Raw genomic sequence first — 12,500 nt, 5'->3', positions numbered from 1 at the left:
AATCTTGAGGTATACCTCATTTGTTATCCATCTTCAGAGATCAGACATAGTTTTTCATGATTAGATGCCCAGTGTCTTAAAAAATAAATAATAGATAGATAATTATATATCTTAAAATCTATAGACCTGAGATATAGTCAACATTTTTAGTTATTTTGCGTGAGAGGACATATTACATCCTTATTATTACATCTTGATAGGAAGTAGAAGTCTAAGTTTAAATCCAAATTAAGTAAATTAGTTGAAAAGGTAGGACTAAAAGAATTCCTAATCTAGCCACAGAAATAAAACACACACACACACACTCACACACACACACAATGCACGTAATATTTTATCTTTCTTTCACTCTTTGTTTTTTTCTCTCATTTCTTTTAATTTATTTCTTTGTTTTTGGACCACACGATGTCATTGACTGTATGCAAAGCAAACACCCTGTCTGCTGTATGATCGCTCAGGTGATGACCTTTGGTCATATTCTATTGAGCCATTTGTCTTTATTTTATTGGTCTGTGAGATTTTTATATACTAACGATGTTAATCCTGTCAGATATATTACATCTTTAAACATTGATCAAATAAGCCCTCTTTATTTTATTTTTATGTACAGCTTTCCAAGTTTTAGATGTCTTTAGAAGTTTTAGATATAAAATTTCATAATATATTTGTGCCAAGATGGCTCAGCTTCAGAGACTCAGAACTGATCTCAGAAGAGAAGCAAAACAAGCAGCTAACATTCTTAGGTGCCACACAGGTACATGGGTTCTCAGGTTGAAATCTTGGGTGCCCTGGGGAAGGGGTTGGCCAAGTTCCTGCCTCTCTGAAACCCCAGCAGTTGTATCTACACCCCACTGCGACACAAAGGACTCAACTTCACAGCTTCACAACTAATCTCTGCTGTCAGTCACCAAGTTGATGAAAATTCCAGGTACACCACTCTTCAGACTAAAAAACTCTGGAATCTTCTCAGAGTGGGAGCAGGAAGCCTCTCCCACCCTCTGTATTGCCAGAAGCCCCCCCAGCAGCCAGGCCTGCACCCCTCAGCAGCCCCCATGTAAACAATGGCCTAGTTTCATAGCTTCATGACTCAACAAACCAAAGCAAGGCACTGAAACTCGTCTGCCCAGTTCTACAGATCCTGGGCTTCCTGCAGCACGTGGCCACAAATGTGGTCACACAACGCTTCCAAATTCCACAATACTCACAGCCCAGTGTTGTGGAATTTGGAAGTTCACACAAATAGCACACCAAGTTAAATGGAAAGTAGCACAAAGGCCAACAAAGCTCAGTAAGCAAAAACACTAACACAGACGGATCAACTAGCAACAAGCAACTTAGTAAACCTTCAGACATGACTATAACACTTTCCACAAATTTTCTTGTCTTGAACTATTTTTCGACAATTCTTTAGCCATTTTGTTGTAACAAGCAATATAAAAGATGTTATTTTGTGTCTACTTAGGGAATAGGCTCGGAGGTGGGAAAATGGGACCATGGCGGAGGAAAGGCCAACTGGTGTCATTGGAACTGAATGCTCAAGGCATTTGTATTAAGAACAACCTTGTGAATCACTGTATTTAAATAATGTTAAAACAATTTTTGTGTGTCAAATCCTTTCTGCTTTCTGCCTCTTGATGTGGATACAGGGGTCTCAGTTTATGGATTCAGCTGAGACTCTTTTTATTCTCAAATTTTCTGTTGGAGCCATATTAGCCAGTTCCTATTTAAGAATCACCAACTCAGATATAAAATTCCACTTTGGGATTGTCTATCTCTTCTAAAACCTAATTTACTCCTGTTTCTTATATGGCTCCGAACGATTCATGTTGTGATTCAAAACATGGTTTCTCCCAAAAGATTAATTAAGAGAGGGAGTTTTTCTGTGTTTACCAAACTCACCACACATTTGGGTTATAAACATTTTCTGATTGATGATGCTCTCTGGTTTTTATTTTAATAAAATATCTGAATAAGGATGTTCGTAAGTCAAATAGAGACACATTTCTTTTCTATTAGAGCATTTTACATTTGCTCTGACCTACTGCTGATGGTCCCAGGAGACTATTTCTTGGTAGTCCTTGGAGAAAGCAAAACCATTGCATCTGCAAATCTCAAAGTGAAGAACTGCTTCTGTCATATCAACTCATTTACTAGAACAAAGTTACCTTTTTATGTGTTAATTATCCTGTATATTCAATAATATCAATAAACTGGAACAGAGTTTCCTTGGTTGTGTATTTAGTAAAATACCCAGAACTTTCTATCTTTTTTTCTATTTTCTTTTTTTGGCCACACCTATTGACGCTCAGAGGTTACTCCTGGCTATGCGCTCAGAAATCACTCCTGGCTTGGGGGACCATATGGAATGCCAGGGCATTGAACCAAGGTCCATGCTAGATTAGTGCGTGCAAGGCAGAGGCCTACTGCTTTGCTTGACAAAAGTGCTATCCTATAGAACTTTCTGCAGTGATGGAAATGAGCTAAATCTGTGAAGTTCAAAATAGTAATTATTAAGCTCTGAAAGTACAGATAATGATAAACTAAATTTTGCGCTTGATTTTTTTTTTTCATTGTTTCCACACCCAGTGATGCTCAAGGGTTATTTCTGCTCTACACTCAGGAATTACTCCTGCTGATGCTCAGGGATGTCAGGGATTGGACCTGCCTGCTATACTAGCACTCCAGTCATAATTGCCTCTTTTTTTGGGGGGGGGGTTGGTTTGTTTTGTGGGGCCACACCCAGAAGTTTGGCAGTGCTTAGGGGTTACTCCTGGCTTTGCGCTTAGAAATCGCTTCTGGCAGGCTCGGGGGATGATATGGGAAGTCAGGGATTAAACCTGGGTAGACTGCCTGCAAGGCAAACACCCTACCCATTGTTCTATCACTTCAGCCCCAATTGCCACATTTTTTTGTTTATTTGTTTGTTTTTTTGGGCCACACCCGGTGGTGCTCAGAAACAGCTCCTGGCAGGCTCGGGGGACACCGGGATTCGAACCAACCACCTTTGGTCCTGGATCGGCTGCTTGCAAGGCAAATGCCGCTGTGCTATCTCTCCGGGCCCAATTGCCACATTTTTAAGAGCAACTTTTTAGCTTCTTTGTGATTGGTTTCTCCTACTTGAAGGGTAAAACAATGCTTGAACTGCCTTTTCCCAGACAGATGGGCAAACTTCACCAAATCAACAGTTTCTGGAATGTGAGAGGAAGTTTCCGAAGGTGGCTCTATGAAGTGGGATGGATGACCAGACTCGCAGGTGTCTGCAATTAATCTTCCTACCCCTGTGTAAAATGCAGATAACAAGTGAGATACATAGATGTCTACATAGATTCCTTGGGCTAATCCAGTCTCACCAGTGAAATTGTCCCCCATGCTAGCGAAGGGATCCTAAGAACCAACTTCACCCTTTGCTAGGAACAATGACTTCTTTTTCCCACTGGCTGTTGTTCTTCCTCCCCTGACAAGTTTTTCCCTGTACCATTCGAAGTTGCTCTTTGAATTCCTTCGAGTGGACCTTGACACCTCTGATTCATAACCACTTAATCCTGTGGAATTTGACTAACATCGCTCTTATTGCCAGCTGACACCAATTCATCTCTCCTTTGGCATTCTGCCTTCTTTCTCTTAGCTGCAAAGTGGGAAATGAGCAGAATGGAGGGTAGAGTGTGTGTGGGTGGAGTTCTTGCTATGTACCAGGCATTGTACTGAGTATTTTTTTAACACCCCATTTCCAACAACCCTACTGAGTACATATATTCCACCCAAATGTGTGCATGTGCACCCACATGCACACACACGTGTTCGAAGAGTTATGTAATTTCATTCTTTGAGCTATGTAATTTCTCCTCTGTAGGAAATTATTAGTCGCAATTAGGTTTTATAGAGGGCTGGAAAGCAGGATTTAAAGGAGTAACATTAGTTTTGCTAATATTGAGTCTCATGATGCTCTCGTGGCAAAGTTAACACTGAATATGCCCTGAATTGAGTTCTAAGTCCTTTTCAGCCTTACCTATTCTACATCAAAGGAGACATAAAAGGGAAGGAGGGGGCCGGAGAGATAGCACAGTGGCATTGGCCTTGCAAGCAGCTGACCCAGGACCTAAGGTGGTTGGTTCAAATCCCGGCGTCCCACATGGTCCCCCGTGCCTGTCAGGAGCTATTTCTGAGTAGACAGCCAGGAGTAACCCCTGAGCACAGCCGGGTGTGACCCCCAAAAAAAAGAAAAGGGAAAGGGAAGGAGGCCTGATAGCTTACCAGAATGTTTATTCGATCACCAATGAATTTACTGATTATTACAATAATTGAACAAGTGTTTATTCTGTCTTATTGCCTCCATTACATGGGAAGTATTATGGGGAGATGTTGTGGCCCCATAACCAAGAACATAAGACACTGTGGCCAGGACTTTCCTTTTCAAGAGCTTGACACACAGTAATCTCTACATCAATCAGAGTTGTTCTATTTTCATCACAGGAGAAACAAACCAAACAGGAAGCAGTCTAGAAGGGATTATAATACTTTTGCATAAAACAAAATAAATTTATAAAGTATGGAGATAGTAATCATGTGGAATGGAATTTAGAGAAAGGAAAGGCTATTGAGAGATGAGGACATCAGAAAATGGGACGGGGGTGGGGGTGGGCACACCAGGTGGTACTCAGGGCTTACTCCTGGCTCTGAGCTCAGGGATAACTCCTGGCAGGGCTCAGGGGACCATATGTGGTGCTGGGAGTCAAACCCAGGTTGAATTAATGCAAGACAAAGGCCCAGGGGCCGGGAAGGTGGCGCTAGAGGTAAGGTAAGGTTCGATCCCCCCGGCGTCCCATATGGTCCCCCCAAGCCAGGGGCGATTTCTGAGCACATAGCCAGGAGTAACCCCTGAGCATCAAATGGGTGTGGCCCCCCCCAAAAAAGACAAAGGCCCAACCTATTATACTATCTGTCCAAATCATAGATTACTCTTGTATAAAATAATATTTTTGAACCAAAGAAATTATATAATGGAGAAGACATTTGCCTTGCATACTATCAGCCCTGGTTCAATTCCTGGCATCCCATTTGGTTCCCTAAATCCCTCGAGGAGTGACCCTGAGTGCAAAATTAGGAATGAGCTTGAACATCACCTCAGAGTGTGGCTCACTCTCTCTCTCTCTTTCTTTTTCTCTTTCTCTCTCTCTTTCTTCTCTCTCTTTCATTCACTCACAAATAAATAATCTAACATTAAAACTAATAGATCATATTGACACTACTCAGTATTTAACTTAAGGGAAAATAAATAAACTAGTAATTATTCCTCAAAGTTCAAAAAAATTAGGATTGTTTTTTAAGGATTAGACCTGTAATGACCCCAAACACCATATTTTTACCCAGGGAAAGCCAGACTGGAGCAAAGGTCGCCGCAGGAAACAATCCAAACAAAGATGGGAGTGAAATGAGGGGTGGCCAAATAGCAATCTGTCTCTTCAAACTCAGAGAGTGTGCTTATGCCAGAGCGCAATTTTTATTGAGTACAGAGACCACGCCAGGACAGGGGAGTAAAGACAGAAGACCTATCCTGAGCCAGTCCCACCCAGGTTTGCTTGATACATGCTAAATCAGGAAAAATCTCTGTTTTGGGTAAAAACAAGTTGTAAACAAACAGATACAAAGAAGCCAGGGATGATCTTTGTTTTGGGTGGAACCAAATTGTAAATTGTGAATCAACAGAGAGCTAGTACAATGGATCAGACACTTGCCTTGCATGTGGTCAACCCAAATTTGATCCTTGGCATTCCATATAGGTTCTTGAAGCACTGCCAGGTGTGGCCTCAGAAAAAAAAAAAAAAGAAAGAAAGAAAAAAATAGTTTAAAAAAAATCACAATAATGGGGCCGACGAGGTGGCGCTAGAGGTAAGGTGTCTGCCTTGCAAGTGCTAGCCAAGGAAGGACTGTAGTTTGATTCCCTGGCATCCCATACGGTTCCCCCAAGCCAGGGGCAATTTCTGAGCGCTTAGCCAGGAGTAACCCCTGAGCATCAAATGAGTGTGGCCTGAAAAACCAAAAAATAAATAAATAAAATAAAATAACAATAATGTTTGCATTGTTGTCTCAGTGAGCTGAGTATATGCCTTGTGTCCACTAAAGTCCTACCAGAAGTATCTTTAGAGTAGCACCTCAGTACTTCTAGGTAGAACCCAAAAATAACCAAAACAAAACCAAAGGATAAAAATTAGAGAAAAAAGAAGATATGTATCCTCTCTCATCCTTTATAATCAAGAAAAGATAATTAAGAGACAAAATGATTACTGTGTTTGACATTTTTTGTTTTTGTTTATAAAAGCAAAAAAATTATGATAGAAGACAAGAACTTGTATAGAAAAATACAGCAAAATAATCCCAAATCTGTCTACCAAGATAAACCACAGTGAGCAATGTAAACATTATAAATGTTTACACACCTCATCCTCACAGACACACTGACTACTTCCATCTTTACTTAACACTTACTGATTGGATGAATTTCTGTGCAAGTGGATCGTAAATTCTCCTATTTCTTCTTTCCTTTTGGAGATGTCTGCCTGGGAATGTTATATAGTTTCAAGTACAGAGAAGGTTGGGTGTTAGTGTGTTTTTTGAAATGCTTTTTGGTAGAGCCCACAATCAACAGCCAACTCTTTAAGGCTCTTGTTTCTCTTTCAGGTACAACTTTTGGCTTTGCATGACCATGGAAGGCAAAGGGAAAAAAAAATGCAGATATTCCCATTTGGAAAGGGGAGGTCGGTAAATATTACACCACATATTGGGAAATCATTTTCTTCTATAATGTAACTTGCAAACTGTACTTTATTTGAGGATTTTGTATTAGTTGGATATGCCATTATGTGGGTAGAGGAGTGCCTGCATCTAGATGATTTCTGAAGAAATCCTTGTCCTGCACCTCTCAATGGCAGTGAAATTTAAGAAAGGACTTTTCTTTTTTTTTTTTGGTTTTTGGGTCACACCCGGCGGCGGCGGCGGCGGCGTTCAGGGGTTACTCCTGGCTCTAAGCTCAGAAATCGCTCCTAGCAGGCTCAGGGGACCATATGGGATGCCGGGATTCGAACCAGCGTCCTTCCGCATGAAAGGCAAACGCCTTACCTCCATGCTATCTCTCCGGCCCCAGAAAGGTCTTTTCAAATCTATTTTGAACTGTTCTGTTCAAGGGCAGATCATTGGCTTGGTAGTCTAGAGAAATTCTAAGTAATGCTAGGCTGTCCAGAATTTAAAATTTAAATCTGGGGCCATAGAGAAAGCACAGCATGTAGGGTGTTTGCCATATGGTCCCCTGAGACTACCAGGAGCGATTTCTGAGCACAGAGCCAGGAGTAAGCCCTGAGAGCCGCTGGGCATGGCTCAAAAACAAACAAACAAACAAACACATTTTAATATGTTTAATGTTTAATGTGTTTTATGGGGTCCCAGGATGTGGCTCAGAGTTGAGTCCTTTTGTAGCCATGAGACTTTGGGTTTCATCCATGGAACCATATTCATCTTATTTATTTATTTATTTATTTATTTATTTATCTTGTTTTGGTTTTTGGGTCACATCCGGTGGTGCTCAGGGCTTACTCAGGGCTTTGCACACAGAAATCCTCCTGGCAGGTACAGGGGACCATATGGGATGCCGAGGGACCAAATCCATGTTTGTCCTGGGTCAGCCATGTACAAGGCAAATGCCTACCACTGTGCTACTACTCTGGTCCCCCTTTCCTACTACTCCGGTCCCCCTCTCCAAAATTTATATTTAATTCTGTATTCAATACCCATGTATATTCACACCTATTTCTGGATCCATGGTACTACCAAGCCTTGTATTTTGTTGTTTTTTTTTTCCCCTAAAATTTTAATCTTCCAGGGCTAGTTGAAACCTGTCATATTTCTTTTTCAAAAATATCGTAACTATTTTTGCACATGTACTATTAAGCATTTATGTTAGCATTATTTTTTTAGTTCTAAAAGTTTTGGATAGTGGGCCCAGAGAGATAGCACAGCAGCGTTTCAGGACCAAAGGTGGTTGGTTTGAATCCCATGTCCCATATGGTCCCCCGTGCCTGCCAGGAGCTATTTCTGAGCAGACAGCCAGGAGTAACCCCTGAGCATCGCTGGGTGTGGCCCAAAAACCAAAAAAAAAAAAAAAAAAAAAAAAAAGTTTGGATAGCATTATTATTGGAATAGAGTTAAATATAAGTATAAATTTATGAAGAATTTATTGTTTATGTTACTGAGATTTTACTTGTCTGTATTATTTTGTTGCAGTGTATATACCCTTTTATTCTGTTTGAATTTTTAACCTGGTGTACGTATTGGTTATTTATATGATCAAGAAAAAAAATGTACTTTCATTCCAAAAAGGAAAAAAAAAAACCATAATCAAAGAAAACAGTAGAGGTAAACAATGATTAGCAGAGATAAATTTATCTAGAGGAGTCATTTTGGAGCTCTTTAAATTCCAAACCCCACAATTATATCTTTTCTTTTGTTTATGGCTAAGTCTTGCTTTCTCACGGTTCAAACAAAGTCAAATTTAGCAATGCAGTTTGTCAAAATCTGTATGCTATACCAATGAGAAACTCTCATTGTCCCCTCTGCTCTGTCTCATTTCTGCAAATTGTATGGCTAAAGGACTCTCTCAAAGGTTGCCTGGGCTTAGAGAGGGAAACTGTAAACTTGGCAGATTTCCTTCACATTCCCTGGCCTTGGCTGTCATTGTCTATTTGAACCTAAAAGGGTCAGGTTTCTACTGACAAAGATGCAGCTTCAGGTCCTCATTCAGTGTCACCAGCAATCTGCTGCTGTCTTTCTGGCCCTTCTGGAGAGGTGCACGTCCTTTGAGGGTTTGCAGCAATACAGCCACCCTACTGGGTCTTTCTGTCTGGAATAAAGTGGGAGAATGAATCAGGAGATACACTTCTCTTTGAGGTCACCCAAATCCTCTCTTCTTGCTTTCCAAATTAATAAATTTTCTACTAGCTCAACTATATTTTTCTTGCTGTTTTTCTTTCATTTTTCATTCACTGATTTTTTCACATTTAGCACATTCTAAAATGTGCTGTGATCATCCAAATTAAAGTTAGAACCACACCTCTCTTCAGCAATATAATCCTTCATTGACTTTTAATCATATCAGTTCTTGACTGTATTTCTCTTCCAGAAGCTTGACACTACTATACTGTATGCTTCATTTTCTTTTTAATATCTACCTTTCCTCACTAAAATGTATACACCATGAAGTGACACTTATAAAATGTCTTATCAAGGCATTTATAAACATTTGTTAGATGAATGAACATATTAATAATCTCTCAAGGTTTGCATTTACTTTCCAGCTACCTTTCCCAGAATCCACAGAAGTTTTGGAGTCATATTCTTTTTGGGGGGGAGGGTGTGTGGTTTGGGGCTACATTCAGAGATATTAAGGGGCTATTCCTGACTCTGTGTTCAGGGGTGCTCCAGTGACTATATATCGTTCCAAGGATTCAACACTAGTGTTGACCATGGGCAAGGCAAACTCCTTAACATATGTACAATCTCTCCAACCCAATGTTTTTCCTTTTATTTTCTGTGTGTGTGTTTCTGTGTGTGTGTGTGTGATGATTATGATGATGCCAATATTGGGAATCGGAACCAGGACCTCATACATGTGAGGCAAATGCTCTGCTCCTAAGCTATATGCCCCAGCCCAACCCAGCCCAGTTCTGTCTCATAGAGTAATGGTTTTGCTTTTTAGAACCAATATGTTAAAAATTAGGGATTCTGTTCAAAAGCACTATCTCTCACCAAAGAATATTTTTTAAGGAGTGGTCCTGATTGCAAAGTAAATAATTAAGACCTTAAAAGAGCTAACTAATCAACTAACACGCCAAATCTAACCTTGTCAGACCCAGAACTTTCCTTCTTATTGGAAAATTTTTTTACTCATGATAGTATTTGTTCATGGTGCCTTCATTGTCATTCCATGCAGCCCTACTGAAATCGATGTGTTTCCTAATTCCCTGGGGAGGGGCTGTTTTCAGGTAGTCATTAATTCAACAAATATTTATTGAATGCCAATAGAACTTGGCTCTAAAGAAAGTAGAGACAAGAGAGGCACTTGAGAAGCCACGGAGTCAGAGTATGGGAATGATAAAAATGGAGTGAGATTAAAGGCCCAGGACAAGGAAAGGATGATCAAAGGCACTAAGTCCTCGAGTAGCTGAAAGAAGATAAGATTGGGCACTCAGGTGGAGGAAGAGAAAGATTAACCAAAGGGAATGAGTGAAGCCTAAGTCTCAAGGCTTCACTTGCTGGGTTCCTTTTCAAAGCCTAATTTTTATTTGTGATTTTGTACCCTTTTAATTAAAGTCTACCCCTCTACCCCACAATTAGGCTTTAGGCCCCACAAATCTGGTTTGTCATCATAGTATGAAAGACATCTTTTTTTTAATTTTTACCATTTTTATTGAAATATTGTGATTTACAATAATGTTATTTTTCCTTTAATGTTTTACAACTTATTTTTTAACCATTTTTATTGAAGTATTGTAATTTACAATAATGTTATTTTTCCTTTTAAAATTTTATAACTTTTCCTTTAAAACTTTTTTATTATTGAATCATTGCAGGATACTAAGCTATAAAGTTGTCCATAATCTTCCAGTTGTACAATGTTTGAACACTCATCCCTTCACCCCAGTGTCCACTTCCTTATATTGCTGTCCCAAGTTTCTGTCCTACACCCCCAGCCTGTCCCTATGGCACTTTTCTTTTTTCCTTTTAGATTTGCAATACTGTTACTGAAAGGATATCATGCATATTACTTTACCCCTTTCAGTATTCAGTTCTTGTCCAGAGTGATCATTTCTCACTATCACTGTCATAGTGGTCCCTTATCTGACCTAACTGCCCTCCCTGATCTTTGCAGTAGGCTTCCTACCATGGACCAGTCCTCCTGGCCTTCATCTCTATGTCTTTGGGTATTTTCTGCTACTGTGCTTCTTTATATCTCAACATTATACTCTTCAGGCACATCCATGCATCAGCAAATTTCATGACTAACTGCTGTGTAGTATTCCATCATGTACCATAGCTCCTTTATCCACTTGTTCTGTTCTTTTTTCTTCTTTTTTGGTTTTTGGGTCACACCCAGCAGTGCTCAGGGGTTACTCCTGGCTCTACACTCAGAAATCTCTCCTGGCAGGCTGGGCGACCATATAGGATGTTGGAATTCAAACCGCCATCCTTCTACATGCAAGGCAAACGCCTTACCTCCATGCTATCTCTCCGGCCCCATTTGCTCTGTTCTTAGATACTTGAGTTATTTCCAGATTTAGGCTACTATTGAGTAGTGGTGCAATGAACATAGATGTGAGAATGCCTTTGATGGATTCTGTTTTGAGTCAGTTAAGATATAGTCCCAGAAGCAGAATTGCAGATCAATTCCTTCTTTTTTTTTTTTTTTTTTTTAGGATCATCTATATTGTCTTCTAAAACTACTAGACCAGTTTGCTTTCCCACTAGCAATGAATGAGGGTCCTGAAGGGACTGACTGCTGATAGGAAAGCTGGCCTGTTGCAAGTCAGCCCCTGAAGAGGTTGACTGATGGAGGGATGGAGGATGAGGTCTTTCCCCTCCAGCTTGGAGCATGCGTCTGCCACCCTGTTCAGCGGCGGTTCTGAGGTGAAACGGCGGGTAAACAGCTCGCAGACAGTCAGGCTCGTGGAAATATTCGCACGAGACTGAAGTCCAAAGACTCAGCTTCAGTTCCAGCCAAAAAAAGCCCTGGCCTTCCACAGACCCTTGTTTTTATTCCCCAGAATCAGGTACCACCCAATGGTGGGATCAGATACCAACCAATGGTGGAAGCAGAATCAGGTACTACCCTAGGGTGGGGGCAGAATGCCAGGTCACTCCCTAGGGTAGGGCACAATCACCAATCAGTTTAGGGTGAGTAACATAGTAATCCCCTAAAATATTTACATACACAACACTGGCCCAAGTATTTCTAACCCTGAGTGATGACAGTCGGGTAAAATAATGAAACAAATGTCTCAAGACACAAAACAGAGAAACTCCAGGAATTATTTTTCCAGTTGGATGAATCCACTTGAGACATTCACCTATCCAACTGAAAACTGAGACTAGAGATCTGTGACTGGTTCTACCTGCCTTAAATTCATGGGAGTGAAGCTTTCATCACCCCTTAGATTGCAAGCTGAGGAGGACTCCAGCTTGGACTAACACTTCACTGTCATCTCGAAATGTATCAAAACACTCGAACAAGGGGACTTGCATTTTTTGGTTGTGCCTAGCTCTGCATGATGTAACGGGTCTGTACTAAAACTTGATACTTGACTTAAAAAAAATTGGAACATAATTCACACATACCATAAATACTTGACTTGTTTGTTTCTCAATTTTCTCATCTTTAAGTAGCTGTAATAAGTTTCACCTCCTAGATACATGGTTTGACAGTGACTGTAAAGTTCCTCAGATGAGTTCTTATATTT

This window comes from Suncus etruscus, chromosome 11, assembly GCF_024139225.1.
Source record: "Suncus etruscus isolate mSunEtr1 chromosome 11, mSunEtr1.pri.cur, whole genome shotgun sequence".
Lineage (NCBI taxonomy): Eukaryota > Metazoa > Chordata > Mammalia > Eulipotyphla > Soricidae > Suncus > Suncus etruscus.
Note: the sequence above shows the minus strand (reverse complement) of the source record.